We start from the raw sequence: 27,626 nt of genomic DNA, 5'->3' as shown, positions 1-27,626 counted from the left end.
TTTTTTTTCACACAGAGAGTGGTGAATCTGTGGAATTCTCTGCCACAGAAGGTAGTTGAGGCCAGATCATTGGCTATATTTAAGAGGGAGTTAGATGTGGCCCTTGTGGCTAAAGGGATCAGGGGGTATGGAGAGAAGGCAGGTACGGGATACTGAGTTGGATGATCAGCCATGATCATATTGAATGGCGGTGCAGGCTCAAAGGGCCGAATGGGCCGGTTTCTATGTTTCTATCCACCATTTTGGTCACGGGGAGAACGTCCAAACTCCGTACAGACAGCACCCATAGTCGGGATGGAACCCGGGTCTCCAGCGCTGTAAGCGCTGTAAGGAAGCAACTCTGCTGCTGCGCCACCGTGCCGTCCCCCCTTCTTGAACAGCGGAGTACCATTTGCAATTTTCCAATTCTCTGGAAACACTCCTGAATCTCGCGATTAAAACAACAATATGCTATTGTTTGAGTTTGTGATAATTCAGTCAATATTCTGCGGCTGAAATTCTCCAGGGATTGCATTAGTTTCCTGCCAAGATTCCAGCAGAAAGGCCCGGGGAAATCCCTGCAGAACTTTCAACCCTCTCTCATTACTGCTGACAAGACACAATGATAATGCGGGCAATTATTCTTTGCAGAATAAGCACGATAGAGATTCAAGGCAATAAACACTCAATGAAACTCCTCTATCTTCAAGAATCCAGGGGATAGTCCACAGTTCAAACCATTTCTCACTAATGAATGACTGCTGAACATACACAGGCTATATATAGCCTGTACACTTTAGATACTGGTGCATTAAAGTGGGATGACGAGTATAGCTATGTTTTGTGATCAAGGACATTTTGACCGTAGAAGCCGTTTGATATACTTGACAGGGAAGGCTGAGTCGGGGATTATTCTCCATAAAACCCAATGAGTCTGACTGAAAACATGGATGCAGACTGCAGATATGAGGTGCAATGGTGTTTATTCACAAAATGCTGGAGTAACTCAGCAGGTTAGGCAGCATCTCAGGAGAGAAGGAATGGGTGATGTTTCGGGTCGAGACCCTTCTTCAGACTGATGTCAGGGGGGCGGGACAAAGGAAGGATATTGGAGACAGGAAGATAGAGGGAGATCTGGGGAGGGGAAGAGAGGGACAGAGGAACTATCTAAAGTTGGAGAAATCGATGTTCATACCACTGGGCTACAAGCTGTCCAGGCGAAATATGAGGTGCTGTTCCTCCAATTTCCGGTGGGCCTCACTATGGCACTGGAGGAGGCCCATGACAGAAAGGTCAGACTGGGAATGGGAGGGGGAGTTGAAGTGCTCGACCACCGGGAGACCAGTTTGGTCAACGCGGACTGAGCGCAGGTGTTGAGCGAAGCGATCGCCGAGCCTGCGCTTGGTTTCGCCGATGTAAATAAGTTGACATCTGGAGCAGCGGATGCAATAGATGTATGGGGTGACTACGCAAGGTGAGCCTGCAAACCTGCATTTACTGCAACTACAGTATCAAGACCCATATATCACCAAGCACCTGTTTTTAGACTTCAGGGTGGCATGGTGGCACAGCGGCAGAGTTGCTGCCTTACAGCGCCAGAGACCCGGGTTCGATCCAGACCACGGGTGCTGTCTGTATGGAGTTTGTACGTTCTCCCCTTGACCTGCCTGGCTTTTTTCCGGGTGTTCCAGTTTCCTCCCACGCTCTAAAGACGTACAGATTTGTAGGTTAATTGGCTTGTTATGAATGTAAATTGTCCCTAGTGGGTGTAGGGCAGTGTTAGTTTGCGGGCATCAATGGGCAGTGCGGACTCGGTGGGCCGAAGAGCCTGTTCCCACGCCGTGTCTCTAAACCAAACTAAAAACTAAACTTAGACTTTAGAGGCACAGCGTGGAAACAGGCTTAGGCCCACCACGTTCACGCCGACCAGTGATCACCCCATACATTAGCACAATCCTACACACTAGGGACAAACTTACAATTTTCAGAGGCCAATCAACCTACAAATATGCACGTCTTTGGAGTGTGGGAGAAAACCAGAGCACCCGGAGAAAACCCACGCAGTCACTGGGAGAACGTACAAACTCCTTACAGACAGCACCTGCAGTCAGGATCGAATCCGGGTCTCTGGCGCTGTGAGGCAGCAACTCTACCGCTGCGCCACCGTGCCGCCCTATTTCTTGTGTTTCCATGCAGCCGGGAAGTATTTTTTTCCAGCACATGGGTAAATATTGACAGTTTCTTCCCAGCTGTTATCAGGCAACTGAACCATCCCACCACAACCAGAGAGCGGTGCTGAACTACTATCTACCTCATTGGTGACCCTTGGACTATCATTGATTGGACCTTACTGGCTTATCCTTGCACTAAACACTATTCCCTTATCATGTGTCTGTACACAGTGGGTGGTTCGATTGTAATCATGTATTGTCTTTCTGCTGACTGGTTAGCACACAACAAAAGCTTTTCACTGTTCCCAAGCCCACCAACATGCCCCATCTACTCTAGTCCCACCTGCCTGCATTTGGCCCATATCCCTCTAATCCTGTCCTATCCATGCACCTGTCTGAATGTTTCTTAAATGTTCCGATTGTACCTGCCCCAACTACCTCCTCTGACAGCTCGCTCCATACCACCCTTTGTATAAAAAAGTTACCCATTAGGTACTTATGACATATTTCCCCCCTCCCTTTAAGGCTGTGGAGGCCAAGTCAGTGGATATATTTAAGGCAGAGATAAATAAATTCTTGATTAATACGGGTGTCAGAGGTTATGGGGAGAAGGCAGGAGAATGGGATTGAGAGGGAGAGATAGATCAGCCGTGATTGAATGACAAAGTTGACCTGATGGGCAGAATGGCCTAATTCTGCTCCTATTACATAATCTTATGATCTTAAACCTATGGTTCTCGATTCCCCTTCTTTGGACAAGAGACATTTTGTTCACACCACAAATTTTGTACATACTGTAAATCGTGAAGTGCAAATCTTAAAACGCTGATAAGGGATAGTCAGCATAGATTTGTACACACCCACCACCCTTTGTGTGAAAAAGTTACCCTTCAGGTTCCTATTAAATCTTTCCCACCTCACCTAAAACCTATGACGTCTGGTTCTCAATTTGCTTATTCTGGACAAATGGTTTTGTGCATTTACCCAATCTATTCCTCTCATGATTTTGTACACCTCTATAAGATCACTCCTCATCCTCCTGCGCTCCAAGGTATAGAGTCCCAGCCTGCTCAACCTCTCCCTGTAGCTCAGGCCTTGAGTCCTGGCAACATCCTCGTAAAAGCTGTTGCGTTGCATTAGTCCAAGCCTCAACTACCTCCTCCGGCAGCTCGTTCCATACACCCACCACCCTTTGCTTAAAAAGTTACCCCTTGGATTCTTATTAAATCTTTCCTCCCCTCTCACCTTAAATCCCTCAAAGTATAATTAGTAGTCAAAAGGCAAAGTGAACAGAGTGGGAAAATGCTCCAGTGTGATTGATCCACAAATAACAGGACAAATGCTATTGAGGGAGTGCAGCATAGGTTCACCAGGTTAATTCCTGGGATGGCGGGACTGACGGATCTTGAAAGACTGGGTCGACTGGGCTTGTATTCGCTGGAATTTAGAAGGATGAGAGGGGATCTTATAGAAACATATAAAATTCATAGAGGATTGGACAGGGTAGATGCAGGAAAAAATGCTCCCCTCGTTGGGGGAGTCCAGAACCAGGGGTCACACAGTTTAAGAATAAGGGGTAGGCCATTTAAGACTGAGATGAGGAAAAACGTTTTCACCCAGAGAGTTGTGAATATGTGGAATTCTCTGCCACAGAAGGCAGCGGAGGCCAATTTACTGGATGTTTTCAAGAGAGAGTTAGATTTAGCTCTTGGGGCAAAGGGAATCAAGGGATATGGGGAAAAAGCAGGAACGGGGTACTGATTGAGAATGATCAGCCATGATCATATTGAATGGCGGTGCTGGCTCGAGGGGCCGAATGGCCTACTCCTGCACCTATTGTCTATGATTTTATAATTCTAATGCAATCCTGCTAACTACTGCCCGATCATGCTGGTCTCAGTCATGTAATGGAAAGTCGTGGTGCAGAGAGAGTGGTTGGAGACGGGAGCAGGGGATGTTTGATGCATGACACAGGCGTCAATAGTGCAGTCAAGCGACATTTTTTTTAATTACCTGCATTTCAAAACTTCTCTTCAGTTTCGTCATGGGCATTTAGACGTCAATACAGCAATGATAGCGTGCAGCGTAGGTTTACTAGGTTAATTCCCGGAATGGCAGGACTATCATATGTTGAAAGACTGGTGCGACTAGGCTTGTATACACTGGTATTTAGAAGGACGAGAGGAGATCTTATCGAAACGTATAAGATTAAGGGGTTGGACACGTTAGAGGCAGGAAACATGTTCCCAATGTTGGGGGAGTCCAGAACAAAGGGCCACAGTTTAAGAATAAGGGGTAGGCCATTTAGAACAGAGATGAAGAAAAACTTTTTCAGTCAGAGAGTTGTGAATCTGTGGAATTCTCTGTCTCAGATGGCAGTGGAGGCCAATTCTCTGAATGCATTCAAGAGAGAGCTGGATAGAGCTCTTAAGGATAGCGGAGTCAGGGGGTATGGGGAGAAGGCAGGAACGGGGTACAGATTGAGAATGATCAGCCATGATCACATTGAATGGCGGTGCTGGCTCGTAGGGCCGAATGGCCTCCTCCTGCACCTATTGTCTATTTGTCTATGATCCAAATATGGTGTCTGAATTCCAGAGGTATAGAAGTTAGGAGGTCATGTAGCAGTTGTATAAGACGTTGGTGAGGCCACATTTAGAATATTGTGTTCAGTTCTGGGCAACGTGTTACAGGAAAGACGCTGTCAAGCTGGAGAGGGTGCAGACGTTTATAGTCTTTCCGCTGACTGGTCAGCACGCAGCAAAGGCTTTTCGCTGTACCTCGGTACACGTGGCAACAGTGAGGTGGAAGGCTTCCGGGCGGGCCACGCGGCCAGAAGGCTTTCCGCCGGTGAGGTCGCGGCTCTGGACTGGGGAACGCAGCCGGAGGCCTCTGTCGAGGCGCCGTGGTCTCGATGCCTCTCGGATCGGGTCGGATTTCCGGTCGGCGGAGCTGCCGACGGAGCCCGCGGCTGGTGCCCGGGTCGGCACCACGGAGGAGTGAAGTGGGGCGTCGACAGCGGGGAGGCCTCGGGGGCGGTGAAGCGGCAGCGGTGGTGAATCCTCGCGACGATGTGGCCTCGGCGGTGGTGAAGTCGATGAGAGCGTGGAGGACCACCGTGGGGGGGGGGAAGAACAATAGAGGATGGACACGGCATGGGGTGGAACCGCCGTGAGGAAGTACAATGGGCGATGGGGGGGGGAGGGGACAGAGGACAATGGGGGGGGACAAATGGGTGAGCCGGCGAGCTTTATAACTTTGTCAGTACCCTATGCGGCTGCTACTTGTATACATTGTGTATGCAAGCAAAGAATCTCATTGTGCCTAGTCACGTGACAATAAAGTCTTCCTCTTCCTAAACAGAACTCAACTGAACTCTAGCTAAGATAGACACAAAAAGCTGGGGTAACTCAGCGGGTCAGACAGCATCCCTTGAGAAAATAATAGGTGACTTTCAGTCTGAAGAAGGGTCTCGACCCGACACGTCACCTATGGGCCTCCTCGTGGTGAGCCCTGTCCACTGACCTCGGTCAGGCGGGGCCACAGTTTAAAAATAAGGGGTAGGCCATTTAGAACGGAGATGAGGAAAAACTTTTTCAGTCAGAGAGTTGTGAATCTGTGGAATTCTCTGCCTCAGAAGGCAGTGGAGGCCAATTCTCTGAATGCATTCAAGAGAGAACTAGATAGAGCTCTTAAGGATAGAGGAGTCAGGGGGTATGGGGAGAAGGCAGGAACGGGGTACTGATTGAGAATGATCAGCCATGATCACATTGAATGGCGGTGCTGGCTCGAAGGGCCGAATGGCCTCCTCCTGCACCTATTGTCAATTGTCTAAATAGCAGAAATAACAACGAACAAACAACAACAGTTTGCAGCCCAAATGCAACCTCAGTCGCTGCAGCTTGGCGCCAACCCGGAGCATGCGCCCTTCTTAAGGCGGGCACCTACGGATGTCCAACCGGGTGGCATCACCCTGCTGCAGCTGAATGCGGAAGTCCTCACCAAAGGGAAGACCACCATCATTGAACATCTGCTACAGACCCACAAAGTCACTGCAATCCTCCCTCCCTCCCTCCCTCCCTCCCTCTCTCTCCTTCTCCCTCTCTTTCGTTTTTTTAATTTTCTCAGTGCCAGTTACAATTTCCTTTGTGAGAATCTTCGGATATTCCCTAATATTTGTTGTCAGGTTAACTGGTTCACGGTTGAAAGATTTATCTCTTCTTTTGATCAGAAAAGCTGCAGGTCAATTCTTTGTGTGGAAATACAGAGAAGATGGTCACGCTTTTGTCCCATTGCAGAGCTGCCTGACCAGCCTCTCCCCTTGTGCCTTTGCACCTTAATGTGATAATCTCAAAATCAGTCAGAAACAAAGGATGTTGCTTTAACCTTAACAAAATACCGCAACTGTTTCTGCCTGACTAATTAGAACATAGAACAGTACAGCACAGGAACAGGCCCTTTGGCCCACAATGTCTGTGCAAAACATGATGCCTAGTTCATCTAATCTCCTCTGTAGGGGTGCCAACTATCTCACTCCCAAATACGGGACAAGGTGACGTCACCGCCCCGCTCCCCACGTGATCTCACCAAGCCTGCGGCCACGTGTTCCCGCTCCATCAATGGCGGCCGCCCGGGCCGGGAGGCGGGTTGCTATGCAACCTCCGTTACGCGGCGCCCGGGCCTCCGGGCCTACACTGTCCAAACCTACACTGTCCGGAAGGTAGACACAGATTTTAACCACCATCTGCAGTATTTTTCCTACTACACTGTCTGGACCCCTACAGTATCTGGGCCTACAGCGTCCGGATCTACAGCGCCTCCTGGGCCTACAGCGCCCCCCCCGGGCCTAATACAGGACAAGGGCGGTCCCATACGGGGCAAACCAACTTAGCCCAAAATACGGGATGTCCCGGCTAATACGGGTCCCTACTCCTCTGCCAGCACTTAATCCATATCCCTCCATTACCTGAATATCCATGTGCCTATCCTAAACCCTCTTAAAAACCACTATCGTTTCTGCCTTCCTCACCACCCCTAGCAGCGCGTTCCAGGCACCCACCACCCTCTGTGTAAAAAAAACCTGCCCCGCGCATCTCCTTTAAACTTCACCCCTCTAATCTTAAAGTAATGCCCTATGGCCTTTGACAGTTCCATCTTCGGAGAAAGATTCTGACTGTCTACCGTATCTAGGCCTCTCATAATTCAGTTTAGTTTATTGTCACAGGTACGGACGTACAGAGAAAAGCTTTTTGTTGCGTGCTAACCAGTCAGCAGAAAGGCAATATCTGATTATAATCGAGCCATTTACAGTTTATAGATACATGATAAAGGAATAACGTTTAGTGCAAGGTAAAGCCAGCAAAGTCCGATCAAGGATAGTCCGAAGGTCATCAATGAGGTAGATAGTAGTTCAGGACTGCTCTCTGGTTGTGGTAGGATGATTCAGTTGCCTGATAACAGCTGGGAAGAAACTGTCCCCGAATCTGGAGGAGTGCGTTTTCACACATCTATACCTTTAGGGGAAAAAGCAGGAACGGGGTACTGATTTTGGATGATCAGCCATGATCATATTGAATGGCGGTGCTGGCTCAAAGGGCCGAATGGCCTATTTTTTATGTTTCTATGTTTTGTCCAATGGGAGAGAGGCTAAGAGGGAGTGACCGGGGTGCGACTGGTCCTTGATTATGCTGCTGGCCTTGCCGAGGCGGCGTGAGGTGTAGATGGAGTCAATGGAAGGGAGGTTGGTTTGCGTGATGTTACCATATATGCTTCTAGCAGGTTTTCCTTCAGCCTCTGGCCTTCCAGAGAAAACATTCCAAGTTTGTCCCGAAGACAGATACAAAATGCTGGAGTAACTCATGGGGACAGGCAGCATCTCTGGAGACAAGGAATGGGTGACGTTTCAGATCGAGAACCTTCTTCAGACTGAGAGTCAGATGGAGATGGAGTTTAGAGATATGAAAGAGCACGGTGTGAAAATGACAGATCAAAGCAGGCGATGATAAGGAAATGAAGAATGGTTCATTGTTAGCTGAGGGGAGGCCCCTTAGCAGAAGCGTCCACGTCGCGGGGCTGGAAACTGGAAGTGTCCTGAGCCAATTCTGCTACCACCATCGTCCACTGTACAAGTAATGGCTCCCACTGATTGACGCTGGGTGCTTGCGCCCCCTTCAGGACGGACGATGACAGCGATGTAACATTTGAAACATGGATGATGGACACGAAAGAAGAAGAAGCTGAGGGGAAGGTGACAAGGAGACATACAATCAACATCCTCTCCATAGACAATAGGTGCAGGAGTAGGCCATTCGGCCCTTCGAGCCAGCACCACCATTCAATGTGATCATGGCTGATCATCCACAATGTACCCCCTTGCTGCTTTCTCCCCGTACCCCCTGACTCCGCTATCTTTAACAGCTCTATCCAGCTCTCTCTTGAAAGCATCCAGAGAATTGGCCTCCACTGCCTTCTGAGGCAGAGAATCCCACAGATTCACAACTCTCTGACTGAAAAAGTTTTTCCTCATCTCCGTTCTAAATGGCCTACCCCTTATTCACAGAATGCTGGAGTAACTCAGCGGGTCAGGCAGCATCTCGGGAGAGAAGGAATGGGTGACGTTTCGGGTCGAGACCCTTCTTCAGACTGATGTCAGGGGGGCGGGACAAAGGAAGGATATAGGTGGAGACAGGAAGATAGAGGGAGATCTGGGAAGAGGGAGGGGAAGGGAGGGACAGAGGAACTATCTAAAGTTGGAGAAGTCGACGTTCATACCACTGGGCTGCAAACTGCCCAGGCGAAATATGAGGTGCTGTTCCTCCAATTTCCAGTGGGCCTCACTATGGCACTGGAGGAGGCCCATGACAGAAAGGTCAGACTGGGAATGGGAGGGGGAGTTGAAGTGTTCGGCCACCGGGAGATCAGTTTTGTTAATGCGGACCGAGCGCAGGTGTTCAGCGAAGCCTGCGCTTGGTTTCACCGATGTAAATAAGTTGACATCTAGAGCAGTGGATGCAATAGATGAGGTTGGAGGAGGTGCAGGTGAACCTTTGTCTCACTTGGAAAGACTGTTTGGGTCCTTGGATGGAGTTGAGGGGGGAGGTAAAGGGACAGGTGTTGCATCTCGTGCGGTTGCCTACCCCTTATTCTTAAACTGTGGCCCCTGGTTCTGGACTCCCCCAACATTGGGAACATGTTTCCTGCCACTAACATGTCCAATCCCTTAATAATCTTATATGTCTCAATAAGATCCCCTCCCATCCTAAATTCCAACGTATACAAGCCTAGTCGCTCCAGTCTTTAATAGACATTGTTCTCAGAAAATTGTTTTTTTGATTGTGATTTAGAGATACAGTGCGGAAACAAGCCCTTCAGCCCACCGAGTCCGCGCCGCCCAGCGATCCCCGCACACTAACACTATCCTACACACACTAGGGACAATGTTTACATTTACCCTGTCAATTAACCTACAAACCTGTACGTCTTTGGAGTGTGGGAGGAAACCGAAGATCTCAGAGAAATCGTCTCTCCTCAGAACTAATACCCTCTCCACAGAACTAATACCCTCCAATCCAAGCAGCATTCTGGTGAACCTTTCCTGTATCCTCAACAAAGCCTTCACCTCCTTCCTGTAATGGTACAACCTGAATTAGCCAAGAATTTAACTAGAATTTCAGGACCATCAAAATTGACAGCACAGAAATAGCTTTTTAAAGTGCGGACTTGATGGAAAAACTTTCCACATGTCCATCCCCCTGCCATTTCCCCTTATTCTTTTTATTTTTGCACTCACTTTGAAATATTTATGTGCTTATCACTTATTTACAAGTTGTATTGGGTGTTGGGTTCTGTTCTGTTTCTGGATATGAAGCCTTGCAATCTCCTGGATGAAACAGAGTCCCTGTCTTTTCCTTCATTCTTTTAATGATGTTTTTAGTCAACCTGGGAAGAAAACTTTGAATTAACCAGTGGAAATAGTTTCTTTACAATTGAAATTTATTGGATTTTTTTCCCATCATTGTATGCATCCTTATTATCTTAAGTTTAGCTTTTAAGTTTATTATTGTCACGTGGACCGATGCTTTGATGAGATGCCACACGTGAGGCAGCTAAGGAAGATGAGAGCCCACGGTATCAAAGGGCAGATGCGTACCAGCATGGAGAGCAGGTTGGCTGGACGGCAGAAGACAGAGAGTGGCAATAAAGGGGGCTTGTCCTGCTTGGCTGCCAGTGACTAGCGGAGTTCCGCAGGGCTCGGTGCTGGGGCCGCTGCTCGTACATTAATGATTCGGATGAGGGGATTGAAGGCTTTGTGGACAAGTTTGCGGATGATACGAAAATAGGTGGAAGGGCAGGTGGTGTAGAGAAAGCAGGGACTCTGCAGAAGGACTTGGACAGGTTGGAAGAAGTGGCAGACGGAATAAAGTGCAGCAAAGTGTGGAGTCATGTCATATTGGATATTTTTAAGGCAGAGATAGATAGATTCTTGATTTTGTATGGGTTATGGGGAGAAGGCAGGAGAATGGGGTTAGGAGGGAGAGATAGACCAGCCATGATTGAATGGCGGAGTAGACTTGATGAACTGAAGACCTATCACTAATGAGCTTTGTTTTACGTAGAACATCTATATACTAAAACTCTCGTTTATTTGTTTGTTTGTTCCTGAACTACAGCCAAAACGGTACACGATAGCGCGACAATGTTAGGCCCACCTTACTCACCGTCGTTCCTTTGGTGCCAATAGAAGAAGTTTCATTTGAAATCGGTGTTATATTTTTACAGTTATTCACATTTTAAAGTTTAAATCTATCTCCTAGGGAGGGAGGGGGGGGAGGGAGGGTTGGAGGGAGGGGGGGAGGGAGGGAGGGGGAGGAGGGAGGATAAGGGGGGTTGAGGGGGATGGAGTGGGGGGTGAGGAGAAGGGGGGAGGGGGGGGGAGGGTTAGGGGAGGGGAGGGTTAGGGGAGGGGGGGGACAGTGCGACAATTTTAGGCCCACCTTACTCACCGTCTTCCCTTTGGTGCTAATGGAAGAAGTTTCATTTGAAATTGGTGTTATATTTTTAAAGTTATTCACATTTTAAAGTTTACAACTATCTCCTAGGGAGGGAGGGGGGGGGGGGAGGGTTGGAGGGAGGGGGGGAGGGAGGGAGGGGGAGGAGGGAGGATAAGGAGGGTTGAGGGGGAGGGAGTGGGGGGAAGGGGAGGAGGATGGGGGGTAGAGGGGGGGGAAGGAGAGGGTGCTGCACCATGCAGGTGAGGTTTGGGCCCAGCGGGTCCACTTGGTCTAGTAGAACATTAAACAGTGCATCACAGGATCAGGCCCTTCGGCCCTCAATGTCTGTGCCAAACAAGATGCCTCGCTGAACTGATCTCACCTGTCTGCAAGTGATCCACATCCCTCCATATCCTGCAAATCCATGTGCCTATCTAAACGATTCTTAAACATCACCATCGTCTCTGCCTCCACCATCATCCCTGGCAGCACGTTCCAGGCCCCCACTGTAAAAAACATGTTCCACACATCTACAATATATTTCCCCCCTCTCACCTTATACCTTATAGCCATGCACTCTAGTGTTGGACACTTCTAGCCTGGGAAAAAGGTTCTGACTGTCTACCCTATCTATGCCTCTCATACCTTTATATATTCAAGGGATATGGGGAGAAGGCAGGAACGGGTTACTGATTGTGGATGATCAGCCATGATCACATTGAATGGTAGTGCTGGCACGAAGCGCCGAATGGCCTCCTCCTGCACCTATTGTCTATTGTCTATTAGCTATATACTTCTATCAAGTTTCCCCTCAGCCTCCAATATTTTCCAGAGGAAACAATTCAACCTCTCCCCGTAGCTGAAACCCTCTAATCCAGGCAGTATTCTGGTAAACTTTGTGGACATACTTGAAGAGCATCTGGTTTTGCATGCAATCCAAACAGTTCAGGTATACTACCCAAACAAATCAGATAATACTATACTTGAATTGAATTGAATACTTTATTGACATATGTGACAAGTTGCAGTGAAATTCTTTGCTTGCATTCCCAAGGTATGCAAATAGCATCCACATAAAGGGCTCTGACCAAGTTACAAAGTTACGACCACCAGGTCCTCCTTTGTTCGTTCCCCCTCTCGCCCCCTTTCCCCCCCCCTCTCACGGCGGTCCTCAATGTGTTTCAGGCCCCCACCACTTTCTGTGTAAAAAAGACCCCACAGTTTTTATATCTCCGTACGCAAACAGCGTTTTTCACTGCAATTCTTTTTTCCTTTGCTGAGAAACTCCTCAAGTCGCCGAGGAGAACGTTTGAATTCTTATACATAAGAAGCTGAAATAACACACTATAAACCACTATAACACACTATAACACACTACAACACACTATAACACAGTAGAACGCACTATAACATGCTATAACACACCACAACACGCTATAACACGCTATAACACAGTAGAACGCACTATAACACGCTATAACACGCTATAACAGTAGAACGCACTATAACACGCTATAACACACTACAACACACTATAACATACTACGACACTATAACACAGTAGAACACAGTTGAAACGTATAAGATTATTAAGGGGTTGGACACGTTAGAGGCAGGAAACATGTTCCCAATGTTGGGGGAGTCCAGAATCAGGGGCCACAGTTTAAAAATAAGGGGTAGGCCATTTAGAACGGAGATGAGGAAAAACTTTTTCAGTCAGAGAGTTGTGAATCTGTGGAATTCTCTGCCTCAGAAGGCAGTGGAGGCCAATTCTCTGAATGCATTCAAGAGAGAGCTAGATAGAGCTCTTAAGGATAGCGGAGTCAGGGGGTATGTGGAGAAGGCAGGAACTGATTGTGAATGATCAGCCATGATCACATTGAATGGCCGTGCTGGCTCGAAGTACCGAATGGCCTACCCCTGCACCTATTGTCTATTGTCTATAACACGCAATAACACACTACAACATACTATAACACACTATAACATCCCCCCCACATGACAAGGGGGGGATCTTAGATAGTGTACAAAATCATGAGAGGAATAGGGTGGCACGGTGGCGCAGCGGTAGAGTTGCTGCCTTACAGCGAATGCAGCGCCGGAGACTCAGGTTCGATCCCGACTACGGCTGCTATCAGTACGGAGTTTGTATGTTCTCCCCGTGACCTGCGTGGGTTTTCTCCGAGATCTTCGATTTCCTCCCACACTCCAAAGACGTACAGGTATGTAGGTTAATTGCCTTGGTAACTGTAAAAATTGTCCCTAGTGGGTATAGGAGAGTGTTAATGTGCGGGGATCGCTGGTCGGCGCGGACCCGGTGGGCCGAAAGGGCCCATTTCCGCTGTATCTCTAAACTAAACTGAACTAAATAGATCGGGTAGACGCACAGAGTCTCTTGCCCAGAGTAGGGGAATCGCGAACCAGTGGACATAGGTTTAAGGTGAAGGGGGTGAGATTTAATAAGAAACCTGGGGTAACTTTTTCACTCAGAGGGTGGTGGATATATGGATCGAGGAGGCCGGGACTATCGCAATGTTTAAGAAACATTTAGACAGGTACATGGATAGGACAGGCTTAGAGGGATATGGACCAAACGCAGGCAGGTGGGACTAGTGTAGCTGGGACATGTTGGCCGGTGTGGGCAAGGTGGGCCGAAGGACCTGTTTCCACCCTGTGTGACCTCCCCCCCCCCCCCCCTTGCAGTCCACCTGTACATGCCTTGCAATGAGAAAGACCAGTCACTGGTGGTGCTGGCTCGAAGGGCCGAATGGCCTACTCCTGCACCTATTGTCTACACGTACATAATTCTCACTAAGTTGGGCTGAAGGAAAGACTGGATAGACTAGGCTTATACTCGCTGGAATTTAGAAGACTGAGGGGGGATCTTATAGAAACATATAAAATTCTTAAGGGGTTGGAGAGGCTAGATGCAGGAAGATTGTTCCCGATGTTGGGGAAGTCCAGAACCAGGGGTCACAGCTTAAGGATAAGGGGGAAGTCTTTTAGGACCGAGATAAGAAAACATTTCTTCACACAGAGAGTGGTGAGTCTGTGGAATTCTCTGCCACAGAAGGTAGTTGAGGCCAGTTCATTGGCTATATTTAAGAGGGAGTTAGATGTGGCCCTTGTGGCTAAAGGGATCAGGGGGTATGGAGAGAAGGCAGGTACAGGTTACTAGAGCTGGATGATCAGCCATGATCATATTGAATGGCCATGCAGGCTCGAAGGGCCAAATGGCCTACTCCTGCACCTATTTTCTATGTAAGGTGCTTTTTCCACGCTGTATCACTCCGTGACTCTAACGTTGGTGGATGTTTTTGAGAAACGTTGGTCCTTTTAGCAGATGTTTTCCCGTGGTGTTGTAACACTGAGCGGTTTACACAGAGTTGCATTTCCACTTACGGGCCTCACCTGCCACCACGGATGGTTGGCTTCAGTGAGCTTTGCCTGCGAATGCCTGCTGCTGCAAGGGTGTTGGAGCCAGCTCGCAATGCACTAAAGCACAAGGCTCCTCCATTAAATATACGGCTTGGGAATACAACATGGTTGTATGGAAAAAGTTGCCTCGATGTTGTGCGGTGGCATTGAACTGACATTGCTTTCACTTTTAAAGACCATTGTAATCATATCTAGTGAGTGGCATGATTGTAATCGTATTGTCTTTATGCTGAAGGTAGACATAAAATGCTCTAGTAACTCAGCGGGATGGGCAGCATCTCTGGAGAAAAGGAATTGGTGACGTTTCGGGTCAAGACCCTTCCTCCAGTGCCATAGTGAGGCCCACCGGAAATTGGAGGAACAGCACCTCATATTTCGCCTGGGCAGTTTGCAGCCCAGTGGTATGAACATCGACTTCTCCAACTTTAGATAGTTCCTCTGTCCCTCTCTTCCCCTCCTCCTTCCCAGATCTCCCTCTATCTTCCTGTCTCCACCTATATCCCTCCTTTGTCCCGCCCCCCTGACATCAGTCTGAAGAAGGGTCTCGACCCGAAACGTCACCCATTCCTTCTCTCCTGAGATGCTGCCTGACCTGCTGAGTTACTCCAGCATTTTGTGAATATTTGTCTTTACGCTGACTAGTTAGCATTCAACAATAGCTTTTCACTATAGCTCAGTACGGGGCCTGTCCCAGTTACACAACCTACCACCTAGTCGACGTCAAGCTACGGCAAGCTACCAACCCAATCGTTGCTACTTAGGATGCCCACCTACGACCGCGCATACGATAACCTATGACCACGCAGGCGACAACCTACGACAACTGAAGTCAACCTACGTCCACCCGCGACAAGCTACGACAAGCTACGACCGTGTCGGCAACAACTGAGGACAATTCACGTCACTTTCACCTCCGGTTTTGACACCGGTAACTGTCGCCGGTTGACGTCGGTAGTCGCCAATGGAATTCACCGAAATCAGCACCGGTGACAACTTACATCACCTGGTGACAGCCTACGACAAGCGCCTACGTCAGGAGACATCAAGCTACGATCATTGGCGTCAAACCAACAGTCGCCGATTTTTTTTTAACATTTCAAAACCCAGCGGCGACCAGAAAAACGCTACGACTCTTTGGAGACGACTCACGGCCGTACAGGCGACACCCAGCGACCGTGTGGAGACGGCCTAGTCCCCTGTAGTCGCCTAAACAATCGCCTAAGTGGGACAGGGGTTTACCTATCTCAAGAGAGATTTAGATAGAGCTTCGAGGGCTAACAGAATCAAGGGATATGGGGAAAAAGCAGGAACGGGGTACTGATTTTGGATGATCAGCCATGATTATAATGAAGGGTCGAATGGCCTACTCCTGCACCTATTTTCTATGTTTCTATTCACAAAATGCTGGAGTAACTCAGCAGGTCAGACAGCATCTCGGGAGAGAAGGAATGGGTGACGTTTCGGGTCGAGATCCTTCTTCAGACTGGGACCCGAAACGTCACCCATTCCTTCTCTCCCGAGATGCTGCCTGACCTGCTGAGTTACTCCAGCATTTTGTGAATAAATACCTTCGATTTGTACCAGTATCTGCAGTTATTTTCTTATACTTCTATGTTTCTATGTTGCATGTGACAATAAACTAAACTAAACTCAAACTAAACTAGTACGTTTAAACTAAACTACCCCATAACTCCTCCCCCTTCTGTCATGGGGGTAGACTGAGACTGACTGCCCCCCCCCCCCCCCCCCCCTCCCCACACAACCTTTGCACATCCCCAAGTCTTTCCATTCGTCACTTCAATTTCACATTTCATGTATTTTGTGTTTTATATATTTTGTGTTTTTATGACTGTTGGCAGATCAATTTCCCTCCAGGGATAAATAAAGTTCTATCGTATCGTATCGTATCGTAAGAAAAGGGTGTTTTGGTCCACTGCTCTTCAAGATGGCTGGATGGCAATGACTGGAGGCACAGCAGTAGCCTGGGGCTCGCCTGGATCGGGCACCACTCACTAGATCTAGAGCGCGGACTGGACTTGGAAAATGGCGCCCAGACCCGCCTCCCGGCCCAGGCGGCCGCCATTGGTGGAGCGGGAGCACATTGCCGCTGGCTGGGTGACTGGGTAGCACGCAACAAAAGCTTTTCACTGTATCTCGAAGGTAGACACAAAATGCTGGAGTAACTCCAGACTGAAGAAGGGTCTCGACCCGAAACGTCATCCATTCCTTCTCTCCTGAGATGCTGCCTGACCCGCTGAGTTACTCCAGCATTTTGTGTCTACCTTCGATTTAAACCAGCATCTGCAGTTGTTTTCCTACACATTTCACTGTCATAGAGTCATAGAGTCCTACAGCACAGAAAGAGGCCCTTCGGCCCATCGTGTCCGCGCCGCTCGTTACCAAACACAGTCTAATTTTAATCCCATTTTCCCGCATTTGGACCGTAGCCCTGAATGTTGTAGCATTTCAAGTGCCCATCCAAATGCCTCTTAAACGTTGTGAGTGTTCCCGCCTCCACCACCACCCCAGGCAGTGAGTTCCAGACTCCAACCACCCTCTGGGTGAAAAAGTTCTTTCTCACATCCCCCCGAAACCTCCCTCCCCTTACCCTGTATCTATGTCCCCTCGTTGTTGAACCTTCCACCAGTGGAAGAAGTTCCCCGCCATCTACCTTATCTATGCCCCTCATGATCTTGTACACCTCGATCATGTCCCCTCACTGTACCTCGGTACACGTGACAATAAACTGAACTTAAAGGCTCCAGGTGTTTCCTTGACGTTACTGTCTAGCTTAAATCATTAAGGATGAGGCAGAAACTAATTTGTGTGGCTACCACAAGAGGATAATTGCTTTTCCAACGGTGCGGGGGATTTTTGGTTTGATTAATTGGCCGTTGTTGAGGAAATGAAGCAATTGTGTAAAAGTGCACTGCGCCAAGGTGTGCAACAATAAATCACAATCAGCAGAATGAGAATCAGGGCCCTCGCGTGTGTGTTTGCTTCTTCTTCTTGCGTTTGAGGGCGCAGGAGTTATGTATCGCCCTCCAGGCGCTGTAGCCAGTGTGCTGTTGTCGAGGGCCGTGAGGTCTACCCCTCCACCAGGGGGACGGAGGACAGTGCAGTCGAACATGCCGCGCTGCGCTGTTTGCTGGTTTGCTCCACACACGCAGGCTGCTGATGGATGCAACCCCCTAACGATGCACGTTGGCGTCGAACCGGCCGACCCCTGTGCGGAGCAGGTTCAAGGCGACCCACTCTTTGCGGGGCGTGTCCGAGCCGGGTGGGGCTGTGGTGTTGGGGCTCATGTTGTCGACCTCCCCGTGGTGAGCCCTGTCAGCTGACCTCAGTCAGGCAAACGACAACAAACAGAGACAGCAGAAGCAGAAAAAACAGCTTGCAGCCCAAATGCAACCTCAGTCGCTGCGGCTTGGCGCCAACCCGGAGCCCTTAGTCCAGAACAAGGGGCCACAGTTTAAGAATAAGGGGTAGGCCATTTAGAACTGAGATGAGGAAAAACTTTTTCAGTCAGAGAGTTGTGAATCTGTGGAATTCTCTGCCTCAGAAGGCAGTGGAGGCCAATTCTCTGAATGCATTCAAGAGAGAGCTGGATAGAGCTCTTAAGGATAGCGGAGTCAGGGGGTATGGGGAGAAGGCAGGAACGGGGTACTGATTGAGAATGATCAGCCATGATCACATTGAATGGTGGTGCTGGCTCGAAGCGCTGAATGGCCTCCTCCTGCACCTATTGTCTATTGTCATGCGCCCTTCTTAGGGCGGGCACCTACGGATGCCGAACCGGATGGCATCACCCTGCTGCAGCTGAATGTGTGTTTGCTCAAACCCATTTCCCCGGTGCTACAGTGAAAAACGCAACGTACGATGAGCCTCTGACAACACTGTGCCCGCGCAAGTTGGCGCCCAATACAGGCGCTCACCGACTCACGATGCTTCGACTTTACGATGGTGCAAACACTGGGCAACGGCAGCGAGCTGCAGCTCGTTTCCGGCCACGTGATCAGGTGTATTAAATGCAGTTCGACGTACGATATTTTTGGTTTGCGATGGGTTTATCGGAAGGTAACCCCATTGTAGGTTGAGGAGCACCTGTTTCCACTAGTGGGAGAGTCTAGGACCAGAGGTCACAGCCTCAGAATAAAAGGACATACCTTTAGAAAGGAGAAAAGGAGGAAGTTCTTTGGTCAGAGGGTGGTGAATCTGTGGAATTCATTGCCACAGACAGCTGTAGAGGCCAAGTCATTGGGTATTTTTAAGGCAGAGATAGATAGGTCCTTGATTAGTAAGAAGCCGACTTACCAAAGCCAGTTAAACTACAAGCCTGCACGTCTTTGGAGCGTGGGAGGAAACCGGAGCACCCGGAGAAAACCCACGCGGTCACTGCGAGAACGTACAAACGCCGTACAGACGGCACCCTTAGTCGGGATCGAACCGGGGACTTTATCGGTGGAAGGCAGCAAGTCTACTGCTGCGCCACCGTGCTGCCTGGCAACTCATTCCACACACTCACCAGCCTCTGTGTGAAAGAGTGTGCTCACAAAGTGTCTTCAATACAGAACTAGAAGCTATGCGGTAGAGTTGCTGCCTGACAGAGATGCGGTTCGATCCCGACTACGGGTGCTGTCTGTCCGGAGTTTGTCCGTTCTCCCTGTGACCGCGGGGGTTTTCTCCGAGATGGATCAGTTTCCTCCCACACTCCAAAGACGTACAGGTTTGTAGGTTAATTGGCTTGGTGTAAATGAAAATTGACCCTAGTGTGCGTGCGTATGTATGATAGTGTTAGTGTGCGGGGATCGCTGGTCGGTGCAGACTCGGTGGGCCGAAGGGCCTGTTTCTGCGCTGTATCTTTAGATTAGTTTAGTTTAGAGATTCAGCGCGGAAACAGGCCCTTCGGAGTAAACGAGTTTGCATCCTTTGGAGTGTGGGAGGAAACCGAAGATCTCGGAGAAAACCGTAGATAGACACAAAATGTTGGAGTAACTCAGTGGGACAGGCAGCATCTCTGGAGAGAAGGAACGGGTGACGTTTCGGGTCGAGACCCTTCTTCAGACTGGTTAGGGATAAGGGAAACGAGAGATATAGATGGTGACGTGGAGAGATAAAGAACAATGAATGAAAGATACGCAAAAAGTAACGATGGTAAAGAAAACAGGCCATTGTTGGGTGAAAATGAGAAACTGGTGTGACTTGGGTGGGGGAGGGATGGAGAGAGAGGGAATGCCGGGGCTACCTGAAGTGAGAGAAATCAATATCCATACCACTGGGCTGCCCAAGCGAAATATCAGATGCTGTTCCTCCAATTTGTGTTTAGCCTCACTCTGACAATGGAGGAGACCCAGGACAGAAAGGTCAGTGTAGGAATGGGAAGGAGATTTAAAGTGTCCAGCAACCGGGAGATCAGGTTGGTTCACACGGGCTGAGCGAAGGTGTTCCGCGAAACAATCGCCCAGTCTGCGTTTGGTCGCGCCGATGTATAAGAATCCACATCTTGAACAACGGATACAGTAGATGAGGTTGGAGGAGGTGCAAGTGAACCTCTGCCTCACCTGAAAGGATTGTCGGGGTCCCTGGACAGAGTCGAGGGGGGAGGTAAAGGGGCAGGTGTTGCATCTCCTGCAGTTGCAGGGGAAGGTACCTGGGGAGGGGGTGGTTTGGATGGGAAGGGATGAGTTAACCAGGGAGTTGCGGAGGGAACGGTCTCTGTGGAAAGGGGTGGAGATGGGAAAATGTGGCCAGTGGTGGGATCCCGTTGGAGGTGGCGGAAATTGCAGAGGATAATGTGTTGTATGCGATGGCTGATGGGGTGGAAGGAGAGGACTAGGGGGACTCTGTCTCTGTTGCAACTAGGGGGAGGGGGAGCAAGGTCGGAGCTGCGGGGTACCGAGGAGACACGAGTGAGGGCCTCGTCGATGATGGGAGAGGGGAACCCCCGTTCCCTAAAGGATGAGGACCTCTCGGATGCCCTGGTATGGAACACCTCATCCTGGGCACAGATGCGGCGTAGACGGAGGAATCGGGAGTAGGGGACAGAGTCTTTGCCGGAAGCAGTGTGGGAAGAAGTGCGGTCGAGATAGTTGTGGTTGTCGGAGAAAACCCTCGCAGGTCACGAGAAGAAAGTACAAACTCCGTACGGACAGCACCTGTCGTCGGGATCGAACCCGGGTCTCTGGCGCTGCGCCACCGTGCTGCCCAGCTCAAAAAACTAAAAACCAAAACTAAATTAGGCCGGCCTTTCAAATGCACATCATTTTGGTTTGCTGTTCTGAAGGTAAACCGACACTGGGGAACATCAGATAAAAGGTACAAGGCCACCTTTCAGACCACCTCCTGTGCATTCTTCATACAATGGTGCTTTGGAGAATTTCACCACCGTGGAGCTGAGCTCTCATTTCATCTTGTCGTGCTTTGTAACAGAGGAGAGAGTGGGCCGCTGTGGGAGGCTAATGCTCATTACGTTTACACCGCACGATGTTTTCCTAATGATGAAAGAAGTTCAGATTTTCTCATTCATACAGCAATACATTCAGTTTAATTAAGAGCAAACTGGATGCACGCCAACCTCAATTTTTTCTTTCACATAGAAACATAGAAAATAGGTGCAGGAGTAGGCCATTCGGCCCTTCGAGCCTGCACCGCCATTCAATATGATCATGGCTGATCATTCAGCTCAGTAGCCTGTACCTGCCTTCTCTCCATACCCCCTGATCCCTCTAGCAAAAAGGGCCACATCTAACTCCCTCTTAAATATAGCCAATGAACTGGCCTCAACTACCTTCTGTGGCAGAGAATTCCACAGACTCACCACTCTCTGTGTGAAGAAATGTTTTCTCATCTCGGTCCTAAAAGACTTCCCCCTTATCCTTAAACTGTGACCCCTAGTTCTGGACTCCCCCAACATCGGGAACAATCTTCCCGCATCTAGCCTCTCCAACCCCTTAAGAATTTTATATGTTTCTATAAGATCCCCCCTCAGTCTTCTAAATTCACGATTGGCCATGACCCAAATATACGTGTGGGTGGCACCGAACAGGTTAGTACGGATGTCAGTGGTTACGGGGGGAAGGCAGGAGAATGGGGTTAGGAGGGAGAGATAGACCAGCCACGATTGAATGGTGGAGTAGACTTGATGGGCCGAATGGCCTAATTCTGCTCCTATCTCTCATGAACAAGAACTTACGACATCCTGTTTAGTTTATTATCACGTGCACCGAGGTACAGTGAAAAGGATTTTGTTGCGTGCCAACCAGTCAGCAGAAAGACAATACATTGATTGCAATCAATCCATTTACAGTGTGCAGATACATGAAAAGGGAATAACGTTTAGTGCAAGGTAAAGCCGGCAAAGTCTGGTCAAGGATAGTCTGAGGGGACATCAGCGGTAGATAGAAGTTCAGCACAGCTCTCTGGTTGTATCATGTGTTGTCATGCACATTGATTTTGACCTGTGCAAAGATAGTCAACAATCTCCCATGTTTTCCAATTGGAAAAATGTTCCCAATGTTGGGGGAGTCCAGAACCAGGGGCCACAGTCTAAGAATAAAGGGGAAGCCATTTAAAACTGAGGTGAGAAAAAACTTTTTCACCCAGAGAGTTGTGAATTTGTGGATTTCCCTGCCACAGAGGGCAGTGGAGGCCAATTCACTGGATGGATTTAAAAGAGAGTTAGATAGAGCTCTAGGGGCTAGTGGAATCAAGGGATATGGGGAGAAGGCAGGCACGGGTTACTGATTGTGGATGATCAGCCGTGATCACAATGGATGACGGTGCTGGCTCGAAGGGCCGAATGTCCTCCTGCACCTATTTTCTATGTTTTCTAATTATTTTACTGCTCTAGTCCCAGTTGGACAGCTCAACCTGTGCGTAAGGAGTCCCATACAGTTTTCCATCTGCTGCGTTTGGTCGGTACCTGCATTCCCTGAGTGTTTTCACAGTGCAAAGACCCATGCTGAGAGTTGAAATACAACAAATCGATCCTGTGCGCTCACTCGCAACTAACCATCACCATCAAATCATCACGCCAGGCTTGAACTAGATTGTTTCCCTACATCCCAATGTGAGCTTTGAGATTGCAGAAATATTCAGCAACTTTACTTTACTTTAGAGATACATAGAAACAAAGAAACATAGAAAATAGATGCATGTGGAGGCCATTTGGCCCTTCGAGCCAGCACCGCCATTCATTGTGATCATGGCTGATCATCCACAATCAGTAACCCGTGCCTGCCTTCTCCCCATATCCCTTGATTCCACCAGCCCCTAGAGCTCTATCTAACTCTCTTTTAAATTCATTCTGGGTAAATATTTTTAGCATAATATCTAAAGTAACCAGCACACAATTGGACCCAGATCCAAAATTAATTATACTCGGAATATTAGAATTAAATCAAACATTTAGAACAACACAAAGAAACTTTATGGATTATAGTTTAATAACAGGAAAAAAATTAATTCTAAAATTTTGGAAAGGCCCTACGTCCCCCACAATCAAAATGTGGATTATAGAAATGACGGAGACCTTAAACGTGGAAAGAATCAGATTTTCCCTGTTGGATAAACAGGAATTATTTATTGGAATATGGTCTCCTTTTATTGATTACTTAAAGGGTCAGAATGGTTCAGCACAGGAACCTGACTAGCACTCGGACTAAAGAATGGATGAAATGCTATACTTTGAAATGTACGAATATATCTCGAATGAAGTTTTTGTTATTTTAATAAATTTCTCCACTCTTCTTTAACTAACTTTTTCCTTATCTTTATAATCTGTTTTTGTTTTTGTTTTTATTTTTCTTCTCTCTTTTTTCTTTCTTTACTTCATCTAGTTCTTTAGTTCTATCTAGTTTAAAAAAAAAGGGGCAAAAGGTATTGGAGACAATATAATAATAATTGACAATATTATCAATTTAAAAATGTATGACTGTAAAGATGTAAACAGGTTATGTACCTATCTCCAATAAAAAAATTTATTCAAAATTCATTCAGTGAATTGGCCTCCATTGCCGTCTGTGACAGAGTATTCCACAAATTCACAACACTCTGGGTGAAAAAGGTTCTTCTCATCTCAGTATTAAATGGCCTCCCCTTTGTTCTTAGACTGTGGCCCCTGGTTCTGGACTTCCCCGCAACATTGGGACCATTTTTCCTGCATCTAGCTTTGTCCAGTCCTTTTATAATTTTATCTGTTTCTATAAGATCCCCTCTCATCCTTCTAAATTCCAATGAATACAAGCGCGGAAACAGGTGAGCACAGGCCCAGCACCGTCAAAAGCTCCTCGTACGTTAACCAAGTCATCTCTGCGATCACAAAATGCTGGAGTAACTCAGCAGGTCAGGCAGCATCTAAGAGAGAGGGAATGGGTGACGTTTCGGGTCGAGACCCTTCTTCAGACTGAAGAAGGGTCTCGACCCGAAACGTCACCCATTCCCTCTCTCCTAGATGCTGCCTGACCCGCTGAGTTACTCCAGCATTTTGTGATACCTTCGATTTGTACCAGCATCTGCAGTTATTTTCCTACACAAGTCATCCCTGGGATCATTCTCAGTCAACCTCCTCTGGACCCTTTACAACGCCAGCATGTCCCTTCATATCATATCATATCATATCATATATATACAGCCGGAAACAGGCCTTTTCGGCCCACCAAGTCCGTGCCGCCCAGCGATCCCCGTACACTAACACTATCCTACACCCACTAGGGACAATTTTTACATTTTACCCAGCCAATTAACCTACTTCCTCAGATATGGGGCCCAAAACCGCTCACAATGTCTAGACAGTTTTCCAAACATATTTTTGTGCATCGGGCTTCACTCCAACGGGACCGAGGGGGAACAGACGTGAGACGTGCAGGCCAGCATTGTTTCAGACTGAGCGGGTCTGTGTTAAATATGCAGCATTCCGGATCTGAGCAGTTCAATAAATGTCAAAGCAGCAACAAAAAAAAATGTCAAGACACCCATCAGCAAGTGAGTGAAGCTGAACATCGCTGTGCTGTTCAATTCCCATGAGGTGATCGTATCAAAGGCTTCATATCCCACATCAGTGAGTGTGACCCTGAAGTTGTCACACAGACACCACAGTAACCCCCCGGCCCCACCCCCGATCACCAAACACTTTAACCCCCCCCTCCCATTCTCACACTGACTGAATCATGAGAGGAATAGACCGGGTAGACGCACAGAGTCTCTTGCCCAGAGCAGGCGAATCGAGGACCAGACGACCTGCTGTAGGTTTAAGGTGAAGGGGAAAGATTTAATAGGAATCTGAGAGGGGTAACCTTTTTCACAGAGGGCGGTGGGTGTATGGAACAAGCTGCCAGAGGAGGTCGTTGAGGCTGGGACTATCCCAACATTGTGGATGATCAGCCATGATCACAATGAATGGTGGTGCTGGCTCGAAGGGCTGAATGGCCTCCTCCTGCACCTATTTTCTATGTTTCCATTTAAGAAACAGTTAGACAGGTACACGGACAGGACAGGTTTGGAGGGATCTGGACCAAACACGGGTAGGTGGGACTAGTGTAGATGGGACATGTTGGCCGATGTGGGCAAGTTGCACTGAAGGGCCTGTTTCCACACTGTTTCACTCTATGTCTCTATGACCTTTCTATCCTGGGCCTCCTCCATTGTCAGAGTGAGGCCACACACAAATTGGAGGAACAGCACCTCATATTTCGCTTGGGCAGCTTAACACCCCAGTGGTACGAATATTGATTTCTCTAATTTCAAGTAACCCTTGCATTCCCTCTCTCTCCCTCCCAACCCCACCCTAGTCGCCCTGCCCATTCCACAATTTGCACCCATGTCTCCCTTCGTTATCACCTCTTCCACAGCCAACAATGGACCATTGTGGGCTCCAACTTTCCTTGTTCAGCGGTGCTGGCTCTGATTTGTTCCGAACCTTCCACACCTCTAGTTTCCCTCTCATAGAGAGTCATAGAGTGATACAGCGTGGAAACTCTGGCACTGTAAGGCAGCAAGTCTGCCACTGCACCTCTGGGTCCAAGGTCGGCTGCAGGAGGCGCCCAACAAAGATGCCCAGGTGAGGAGAGGACAGGGGAGGAGAAGAGAGGAGAAGAGAGGAGAGGAGAGGAGAGGAGAGGGGAGGAGAGGGGAGGAGAGGGGAGGAGAGGAGAGGAGAGGAGGGGGAACATTGGTTCATGGGCCGAGCCAGTCTAGGCGACGGAGGAAGGCCCTGCAGGAGCCTGGGGCTTGCCTGACCAAGCACGCGGGCGCACCAGACTCTGGAAATGGTCCCAAAACATGGTCCCGAACCAAATTTCTCGTACGTTGCAAAGCATACTTAACTAATCAATTACGATAATGATTACGATTGTGATTATGATTTGTAAATATATGCAAAAATAATTTCACTGCGCAGTTGCATTTGTAACAAATAAAACACCAGTGAACTATTGACTTCAACGTTAGAAACATACTTTCATGTTAACACAGGTGTCAGAGGTTGTGGGGGGAAGGCAGGAGAATGGGGTTAGGAGGGAGAGATATATCAGCCAGGATTGCATGGCGGAGCAGACTTGGGCCGAATGGCCTAATCCTGCTCCGATCACTTGTGAACGAATGAATTTATGAACTCAAAGACTGGAGCGACTAGGCTTGTATACACTGGAATTTAGAAGGATGAGAGGGGATCTCATCGAAACATATAAGATTATTAAGGGGTTGGACACGTTCGAGGCAGGAAACATGTTCCCAACGTTGGGGGAGTCCAGAACCAGGGGCCACAGTTTAAGAATAAGGGGTAGGCCATTTAGAACGGAGATGAGGAAAAACGTTTTCAGTCAGAGAGTTGTAAATCTGTGGCATTCTCTGCCTCAGAAAGCAGTTGAGGCCAATTCTCTGAATGCATTCAAGAGAGAGCTAGATAGAGCTCTTAAGGATAGCGGAGTCAGGGGGGTATGGGGAGAAGGCAGGAACGGGGTACTGATTGAGAATGATCAGTCATGATCACATTGAATGGTGGTGCTGGCTCGAAGGGCCGAATGGCCTACTCCTGCACCTATTGTCTATTGTCAAATACCATCGTACCCTCACGTAGGGTTCAGTCCGTTCCGACCAACATCTTTGCCACAGAAGGCTGTGGAGGCCAAGTCAGTGAATATTTTTAAGGCAGAGATAGATAGATTCTTGATCAGTACGGGTATCAGAGATTATGGGGAGAAGGCAGGAGAATGGGGTTAGGAGGGAGAGATAGATCAGCCAGGATTGAATGGCGGAGTAGACTTGATGGGACGAATGGCCTAATTCTAGTCATATCACTTATGACCAAAGATACTAGAGGAGCAAGATGAACCACTCCGTCTAAATCGCGTACACTGAAGTGTAGTACGCAAAGGAGCGGAACGTCCGCCATTTCAGTAAGCAACCCCCGCCGTTCGCTACGCCTCTCGCAGTGTAATCAGTGTTGTGGGGGAACAGTAGGTGTGATGATACCATAAAAATGCAGAATATATCTCATCTATCTAGATTTTTGTTATTTTTCTTTTTAAATGTTTCTGGAAGTTTCTGCCTACTAAAATGGCGCCGTGACGCACTACGGTCTTTAGGGTGGAGTGGTCTATCTTGCTCTGCTCCGTTATCTTTGCTTACGACCTTATGACTTTAACGTTTTAGCAGCTATGGTCGAAGTGATTGCGGTGTCTCTTAAATGAGACATCAATTTCCGCGTAATTAAAGTTTTATGCTTACAGAAAAGTAGTAAAATACAAAACTGAGAGATCCAATTCTTTAAACTAGTTGTACTTGTGTTGTGTCAGAAGCCTGATAACAGAGGGGAAGAAGCTGTTTCTGAGTCTGGTGGTACGCACTTTCAAGCTTCTGCATCTTCTGCCAGACGGGAGCGGGGAGAAGAAGGAATGACCGGGGATGGTCGCTGATTTGATCTCCAAATTTGAGGAAGCACATTCTTGCTATTGAGGGCGTGCAGCGTAGGTTCACCAACTTAGTTCCCGAAATGGCGGGACTGTCGTATGTTGAAAGACTGGAGCGACTATGCTTGTACACACTGGAATTT

This window comes from Rhinoraja longicauda, chromosome 2 (genome assembly GCF_053455715.1).
Source record: "Rhinoraja longicauda isolate Sanriku21f chromosome 2, sRhiLon1.1, whole genome shotgun sequence".
NCBI lineage: Eukaryota > Metazoa > Chordata > Chondrichthyes > Rajiformes > Arhynchobatidae > Rhinoraja > Rhinoraja longicauda.
This window is presented reverse-complemented; position numbering follows the sequence as displayed.